Source organism: Ursus maritimus, unplaced genomic scaffold (genome assembly GCF_017311325.1).
Source record: "Ursus maritimus isolate PB19 unplaced genomic scaffold, ASM1731132v1 scaffold_24, whole genome shotgun sequence".
NCBI lineage: Eukaryota > Metazoa > Chordata > Mammalia > Carnivora > Ursidae > Ursus > Ursus maritimus.
Window position 1 is genome coordinate 6,923,760 of NW_024424897.1, and position 8,564 is coordinate 6,932,323.

Consider the following 8,564-nt stretch of genomic DNA (forward strand, 5'->3'; position numbering starts at 1 on the left):
CCCCCCCCCCCCCCCCACCGCTGCCCTAGGCTCGGCCTCCCGACGCACAGCCGGTGTGACACGAGCAGGTCCGCTGACTGCATGATCTCCAGGCTTTGGGACTGAGAAGCCTCTGTCAGGTTGTGACCACACCCCTTGTGTGTGTGTGTGTGTGTGTGTGTGTGTGTGTGTGTGCGCGCGCACGCGCGCCCGCGGGCATGCAGACCTCAGGAGGCAGAACCAAGCCCTTGGAAAAATCAACAGCCACACCTGTTGCTCACCCAAAATCTCTTTCCTTCATAGGTGTGGCCCATCCACTTGAGGTGGGAGAGGACCTGAGGCTGGAGGGGGAGTGGCCACGACGGGTGGGGAAGTGGTGGGGGGGAGAGGGGGGCCCACAGACACAGTGGCCACATTCAGAAGTGATTTCTTCTGCTTCCTTCCAAGGGACCAAGGAGCCACCTTGACCTACCTGACCAGCATAAGCCGGGGGAGTCGGCTTTAATCCTGGCCTCTCTTGGGCTCAAAAGAATCCAGATCACAATAGGTAGGGTTAGATTACTCGGGCCAGCAACTCACTTCGCAGATACAGAAACTGGGGCTTGCAGAGGCCCCGGGGCCTGGGGCCTGGGGCCAGTATGGGATACACACTGGCAGCCAGGTCACCTGACCCCCAGGTCGCCTGACCTCCCAGGATGTCTGACCTCGACCCTCCAGGTCACCTGACCTCTCAGACCACTGCTCTTCCCCTGCTGTGTGGTTTTCCCTATATGGAAAATCCCTTTCACTGTGCTACTTAAAATAATTGTGGGGCATCCCGATGGGGTGGGGGCCAGTGGCATGGGCAGTGAAAGAATTCCCCCAAGGCAGAACAAAAGAGAAGTTTATTGCATACACGGCAAGGAGCAGCGGGCAGGACAGCAAAGGAGAGGCTGTCTACCATGAGGCGGTGGCGAGGGGCTATAGTTATAGGGTGGAGTGAGGGAGTATGGGGACAGATGGAATTTTCCCTTTTTTGGTAACTGAGGAATTGTGCCTGGTTGTAAGTAGCCCATTGGTCAGTTAGGGCTTATGGCTTAATGAGGCTGTTTGCATCTGCCCAGTGGCCACTGTGGGGCCCTTTTGCCTCGTTCGACTTTCCAATGCTCAAGCCTGTTGCCTAAAAGTGTCCTCTACAATAATCAAGGAGTAACTCTTGAGGACAAGGATGGAGGTCATGGGGTCACCTTAGAATTCTGCCATCCACAGGGCCTGAAGCTCCTGTCCCCCTCCCTGGCCTCACCCCCAGGCCAGATCCTGGGAGGAAGTAGCCTCCTCCACCATTGGCTGCCCCTAACAATCAGTGAGATGGACCAGCATCCCCAGTACATGGATTATTAACAGTGGAATGGGCGGTGGGGTGGACAGACCCGCAGGCAGACTGCTCTTGTATCCCAGAGGCTGGTTCCCTCCTGGCCCAACTGGCAGGAGCCCACAGGTCTCAGGCTGTGGTTTCAACTTTCAACTCAGGAGTGCGAGATACCCACAGGATGCCAGAGAGAAGAGAGCCTGGAACTCGGCCGTTCTCATCGCAGGTGCCACGGCAGCCAGGACACCCCCACTCTGTTTTTGCATTTCTATCTGATTTCCTTGCTGACATCCTAAAAATGAGTATTCACTCATTTAATAAATATTTATGGAGAGCATGCACAAAGTATCAGGGTAGGAGCTGGAGGCAAGGCGGCCAGAAGCTTGCTTTCAGAAGACTGGACGGAAAATGTTGTGTGCAAAACCAGTGGGTTCTTGTCCAAGTTCTGAAACTTACTGGCTCTGTGACCAAGCTGTCACCTAACCTTTCCAATTTCTGGTTTGCTTGCCTGAAAAACTGGGCTGATACCCACCGGTTGTTGGTGACAGACTGAATCTACAGATGGACAATGGCCAGACCATCTATAAAAATAGAACTGTGACCCACAATCCTGCAGCGACCAGCTCAGGAATCCAGTCGTGGTTTGCAGGAAGCGGCCCCGGAAGCCGGCCTGCTAGCTGTGAGTCAGACCTGTAGGGCACCAGACAACTATCTCTAGCAACTAGTCCCCAGAAGTCAAACATTAACCCTGTAACAATTGGCCCCAGGTGGTCCGGATGTGATTAATGAGCGACAGCTTCCCTCATTCTAGATCCTGCTTAGGACCAACCAGAGAAGACCAAATCTGCACCTCACTGCTCGATCACGCAGGATGCCCCGTGCCTAGTTAGGGCCCCTTGCAGCCTCCCTGGCCCTGGTCCCTAGCCTCCCATCAGGGCACAACTGAGGTCTTCCATTTGTTCCACTACCAGCTTTCCTGGGCCCCATCCCCCTCGACTCCCCGTCCAGCACGGGTGAATGGTGGCGGACTCCTCGAAGCAAGCTCCAAAGCACCAGCCTTTGCTGGTTCTCCTGTGAGTGGCTTTCATTTATTCTCCTACTGGGGTCAAAGTCAGGGGACGCGGGAGTTGGTTAAGAGCCCAGGACTTCTAGAAATGTAAGGTGGAAAGATTGCCAGTAGGAAGGCTCCCCGCGAGGACCAGAGTAGGTGTCCTGGGAAGGGAAGCAGCTCGAGCCTCTTGACCTCACCGCTGAACTTGCTCCAGGCCACTGATCTGAGCTCCGATGGGGACAGTACTGGGGGCGGCCTCCTCCAGGCCCGTTCTCCTCCCATGCAGCCGTGGAAGCATCATAAGGACAGTACCCAGTGTCCTTGGCACTAGAAGTGCCAGCTATGGCAGAATGGGCAAATCGGGGATTCGGGGAGTAAGGCCCGGCTACCAAGGACCACCAGGGCAGGTGGCTTTCTGGGCCCATACCCAACTACGCCTTGCCTTCAGATGACCTCTGGGCACGTGTCCAGCTTCTAGAGGAACGCTTCTGAATGCCTGGACCCAGGCTAAGTTCCCACAGGCACAGGATGGTCAGTAGGTCAGGGAGGGCCGAAGCCCCCAGTTCAGGTAGTGGTAGAAGCTTCTCTCACCCCAGCAGTGCTCCAGGGGCCGTGGTGGGAAGGGGGAACATGCCCTCTTTCTTCCCCCAGGTCTCCTCCAAACTCAGCAGGCCCTGCAGAAGCATCTGGGTCCCTCCGTCCTGGCCTCACCCTCTCTTGCCTGGACTAGCCACCAGTCTCGGGGGTCTCCAGTTTCCCGCCTCGATCCATTCTCCATAGTGCCGCCAGTGGGATCTTTCTAGAATACAATCCTAAGAACCTTCAGAAGCTCAGCCTGCCACACAGAGAGAACTTTCAGGACAGCACCAGCCCAGCTTTCCTACTTTACACCAAACTACTCACTGTTTTCACTTGACTCCAAGAGTTAGAATAAAGGGGCATGTGCTCGCGTGTACTTGGACGCGTAGACTTCCCCTCGCACGTCCCTTCTGGATCTGGGCTCTCTGCCAACTCCAGTATCTCCCCAAGCCTTGCACAATGGTGAGAGGCACAGGGCCCAGAGATAAACAGGCCCGTATCCGAGGACTGCACCCCCCTCCCCAGCTGTGTGTTCTTTGGGCAAATTACTTAACCTCTTTGACCCTCAGTATGTCCATCTGCAAAATGGACATAGTCATCCCCACCTGGAGCTGTTAGTGTGAGTATTCTCTGAGGTGGTGTATCCAACACTCAGCCCGGTGCCTGGGACGGGGGAAGGCTCGGAAGATGCTACCTTTTCTACAAGGTACCGCATCTGGGGCTGAGGAGCTTGCCCGTGGAAGGGACCACAGGCCCCACCTAGTCCAACCTCTACACCCTGAGGTTGGAAATGACTTTCCCAAGGTCACTCAGTGCACTGGCATCGGAGAAGGGCCAGCTGTCTTCATTGTTTGTAGAGAGGACACTCTGGGGAAGGGGTTTGGGTTCGTTGCCTCCGTGAGAGTTTGGGACACAGAAAATTCTAGAAGGGTGCTACCTCCTGGTCAGGAGAACTAAGACAGACTAAACCCAGTAACAACTGGCATGTCTTGGTGGCAAGGAATCCTTGGATCTTTTCTGGCAGGGCCTGCTGTTCACTTGGGCAAAGTGAGAGCCCATCCCTCTGTGGGCAGGGATGCCCCACTGGGAGGGAACCCTTGGAAACACTCTTCCGGCCTAGCCCCCAGCCCCACCATCTCTGTGCGCTGTCCCGGAGTGACAGTGCGGCGCCCAGCCCGGCACTCACCAGCCATCTCGCCTCTGGCCACCTCCAGCCAGCTGGGTGGGCACCCAGACCAGGAGGGACACTCTGGCACAGACACTTGGTTCCCATGTCCCCAGGCCCCGGGGCCATTTCAGCAGGTGGTCCAAGGAGCTCTCCCAGCAGCCCTGCCCCATCGCCCCTCACCAGGAAGCCCTCTGATCCCAGCCCTGTTCTCCAACAATCCTTCCACGTCCCTGGGATACTGGGTCACTTGGGTCCTTCTCCCACAGAAAAAGAGCAACGCCCTCCCCTCCTCCGCGCCTGGGCCTGGATGCCCTCTGTGCAGCCACAGCCTTCCATTCCAAGCCAGCTTGCACATCCCTCCCCCCCTCCACGTCGTCCAGTGGACCCTCTCGCCTTCTACCATCCCACCCCCCATGGCACCCGCGCCCCCTCCTTGCACTGCACTGCCCTCCCCCCAGCCTCCGAGGGGTGCTGTGGCGGATCAGGGGCTGCCAGGGCATCTTGGCATTCCTAGCTCTGCCTGCTAAATATACATCCAGGCGAGTCCGGGAAGGAAACGCCACAGACCAGTTAACTCTTTCACCTCCAGCAGCCACCAGAGGGCCGCCGTGGAGGGGTGGGCCGTCTGGTGGAGGGGTGTGCAAGGAGCCTCTGCCCAGGCTGAGCTAGAGGGCGGGCGGACCAGCAGCCCCTCACAGCAGGCCAGAGGGATGGGGTCTTGGGGTCAGGGCTCCGGGGGAGGGACCTGTGAGTAGGATACCAGCTATGCGCTCATGGTCCCCCCCCTTTCCTGCCCAGTAGGAGGGCAGGTGGGGGCTCCCTTGCTCGTCTCATGGTGGCCTGGGGCTAAGTCAGGCCCTAACCCACTCAGCTCTCCTCTTACAGAGAAGGTGAGGCAGCGCCGAGCAGGTGGCCCACCTTCTTCGGGCAGGGGGCAGGGGTCCCCTTTCCAGGCTACTTGGGACAGAGGTGTGAAGGCCTGGGAGGAGCCTCAGACAGGAGGCGGTGGGAGTCTCCTGCCTGGCTGGTCCTGGATCAGCCTCCACCTTCCCTTCTTCCCTAAACGGTGGGTGAGCACCCCAGCAAGGCAGCCCTAGCTTAGGCCCGCCACCTATGCTCTCAGAGGCCCACCAGGCTGGCCTAGCTAGGAATGGGGGGCTGCAGGCTGGTGAGGTCAGTGGGGCTGGCAGGGGTGGGGTGGGCAAAAGACTCCCTCCTGCTTTGTGACCAGAAGGGGGAACTCAGCGGGCTCCAGGGAAGGTTCCAGGCAGGGATGGAACCACCCTGAGTCCCACCTCTGCTCATGACTCACTGCGAGGTTTGGCAGTCTCCCTCCCTCCTCACCGCCCCGGCCCCTTTCCCTCCATCCTTGTCACAAGGGGCCGCTGCCAAGGCTCAGACTCCCTTGAGTGCCCAAGTGGCTGCCAGGGCCACGACCCGCTGCCGCGGGGTGGGGCCAGGTGGAGCTGGACTCGGGTGGGGTGAGTGGGACCTCAGAGGCACTGATGGAGGATAAGCTCCCCATAGTGGGGAAAGCAGTTCCACTGAATAGGAGGCCAGCGGGAGGGTTGGCTGGACCCTGCCATGGGTGGAGGGAGGAGGCCAATGAATGGGCCCTTCACACAGTGCCATGCACAGGAAACCATTCCAACCACCAGAATGATCTGGGAAAACTGTAGTGACCTGTGGGCCCTCTGGGCTCACCAACCCCAGCGTGGCAGCTGGCGTGGCTTCAGGGTGGAGGGGAGTGACAGGGGGAACAGCTGATCCCTCCCACCCGGCCACTCCCCAAGCTGGCCGAGGGCCCCAGGGCAGGCACACTTTCTTTACAGTATCTTGGATCTTTCTACAAACCTGGCTTAAAGCCCTGCGGGTCAGTTCCCATCCGGCCAGTCCTGCAGCGCCCCCTGCTGTCTGAGCCCATAGCGACAGGCGAGAGGAGGGGGTGGGCCCCCAGACTCTCTGAGGAGCTTGAGCTTCACCATTGACAAAGGAGGTGGGCGTGGGGAAAGCCAAGATCCCCAAGACTCCCGTGTCAAAGGCCATCCCGTTGTCCCTGCCACCACATCTATCATCTGACTGACCAAAGGGCTCAATGCTTAATTCAGTAAGTCCTGCTCTCTGGGGGGACCCCTCCCCAGCCTGGTTGCTGAAAACAGCAGGTCCTGCTAGAAGTCTCTCCCCTTGTCCCCATCTTGCCCGCTCCCACTCCCCACCCTGGGAGGATGGGGACAGCTGTGTGCCTCTCTATTTGGACAAAAAAGAAAAAGGGGAAAGAGCGGTAGAGCCCCTTAAGGGGAAAGCTAGAGGGAGCTGGAAGTAAACCAGCAGAGGCAGTGGGGTGCGGGGGTGGGGACACCCTAGAATCCCCGAGTGCTGACACCCACGTGGGAGAATGCAGGACGTGGCTGCAGGTAGCAGGGAATCGCGGGCAGTGGTGGAAAGCCGGGCAAGCTCTGAGCCCAGGCAGGACAGAGACGCTCTGGGGCCAGTAGACGTGACAGAGGGGACCCAGGAAGCCTGGCCAACAGCACATTTGCTCTCCTGCCTGAGCACAAGGGAAAAGGGGGCCAGCATCCTAATCAGGAGTCAGAACATAAGGAAAACTTTGCTGAACTAAGAGGTAGGCTCCGTGTGGAGCTGAGACCATCTGTAGCAGACTCTGCAGACAGGTTGGCGAAGGAGAGAAGGGTGAACCACACCACCGTAGTCTTGTCCTCCTTCCTGAAGCCGTTGAGAGTTAAGAGTAAAAATGCACGAAGGCAGCTGCAAGAGCAGTTTTAATAATATTCCACATGTCAGTGATCTTATCAAAGTGATGAGCTCTTCATTTCGTTCAAGGTTACGAAGACGTTTGAAAGGAACTGTTGCTCAATCCATCTTATTAGGAAACTACAATTGTGGTTTCCAAATCTGGTAAGTCCAGGACCAAAAAGTTGTAAGTGACACAAGGCATCCCTGAAGCTGCCCTTCTCCCAGTCTGCTGCCCCTGAGCCCCTGAGAGGCGCCCGGAGGGGCAGGAACCAGCAGAGACCTGCTCTCCAGGAGCGGAGGGCCACATGCTCAGCATGTCCCCTCTCCTGGCTCCCATTTCCTCCGTCTGCAAAATGGTGACATACTCAGGACACAGGGTTGTTTGGAAAAACTGCTGTCGCCCCAGCCTGTGGGTTCGCGTGAGGTCACGAATTCATATTAACACCCTGGTTCTGGTGGCTCCACGCCCCCACCTCGTGCAAAACCCTACCTGCCTCCACAGAGACTCCCCACCTGTTTCTGGAAGTTCCTGGTTGCGTCAGTGCTTGGAAGCAGGTGAGTGGAAGGGCCTTCTTGAGGACAGCCCACTGGCCAGTTGAGAGTGTCCTGTCATTGGTCTCGCCCCAGCCACAGCACCGCCTTGCACGACAATGCTCTTTCCTGATACTAGACGGGCTCTCAGAGGTTTCTTAGAGTGGGAGGAAGGTCCCTCTTCCACGGTGTTCCATTTGGTTCTGCATCAGAAAGGCACCTTTCTTCCCAGTGCCTCCTTCTGTAGGCAGACTGGGCCCCTCCAGCAGGCTGGGAGGCATTGGCCCAACCTCTAGGGCCTGCTCTTCCCCAAGATACCTGCCCTGCATACCCTCTTTCTAAAACAAGGCAGGCAGCCCCGGCGCAGCCACTCTTGCCCACAGCCGTATCCGTGTGCCCATGGGGGGACCCTCCGTGACCCCAACGCACTGAGGGTCAGCTTGGATCCCGCTCTGCCAGCAGTGATGGTGCCTGGGGGACCCCCTTCCTCTCCGAACTCGGGGCCAGATGTGTCCCAGAATTCAGAACTTTTCGGAACACAGAAGGGTCACATGTGGCCTGTCCATGCGCTTGATCTCGGTTCCAGCAGCCACACCCGCAGAGAGTCGGCTGGGAACCACTGTGTCTACACTCCCCCATCCTGCTGCAGGTCAGGTCAGGTTTTGCCACTAAATGTGACCGTGGCAAACTTGGGACAGATGTTTTGGTTTTCAGAGCTCTTTAGAATTATGGATAAAGGATGGAGGGCCTGCCTTTTCCCCTTTTGGGTATGGCTGAAGGTCCCCTCCTGGACACCCCTGTTCCGGGGAGAAGAGGAAAGCCAAGCCTTTATTTTGCACTGACGGTGTGCCCCAGGTATTTCTGGCTCTTTCTGCTAGGCCATCCTGCTAAGGGGTTGGGTGCTGGTGGGCCTGGCCTGGACCTCCCCTTCAGGGGAAAGGTCAGCTCAGGCTGACTGACTGGGAAGCAGAAAGCAGCCGCTAATGTGTTTACCCAGAGCCGGGAGCAGGTGGGAGGTCCATCTGCTAATCTCTCCCAGCTGCCTCTCCCGGCTGGCACCCTGGCGGAGAGAAGAGAGGGGCCCAGGAGAGGCTGGGAGGGGCCACGCAGAGCCACCCCCCCCCCCCCCCCCCCCCCCCCCCCCCCCCCCCCCC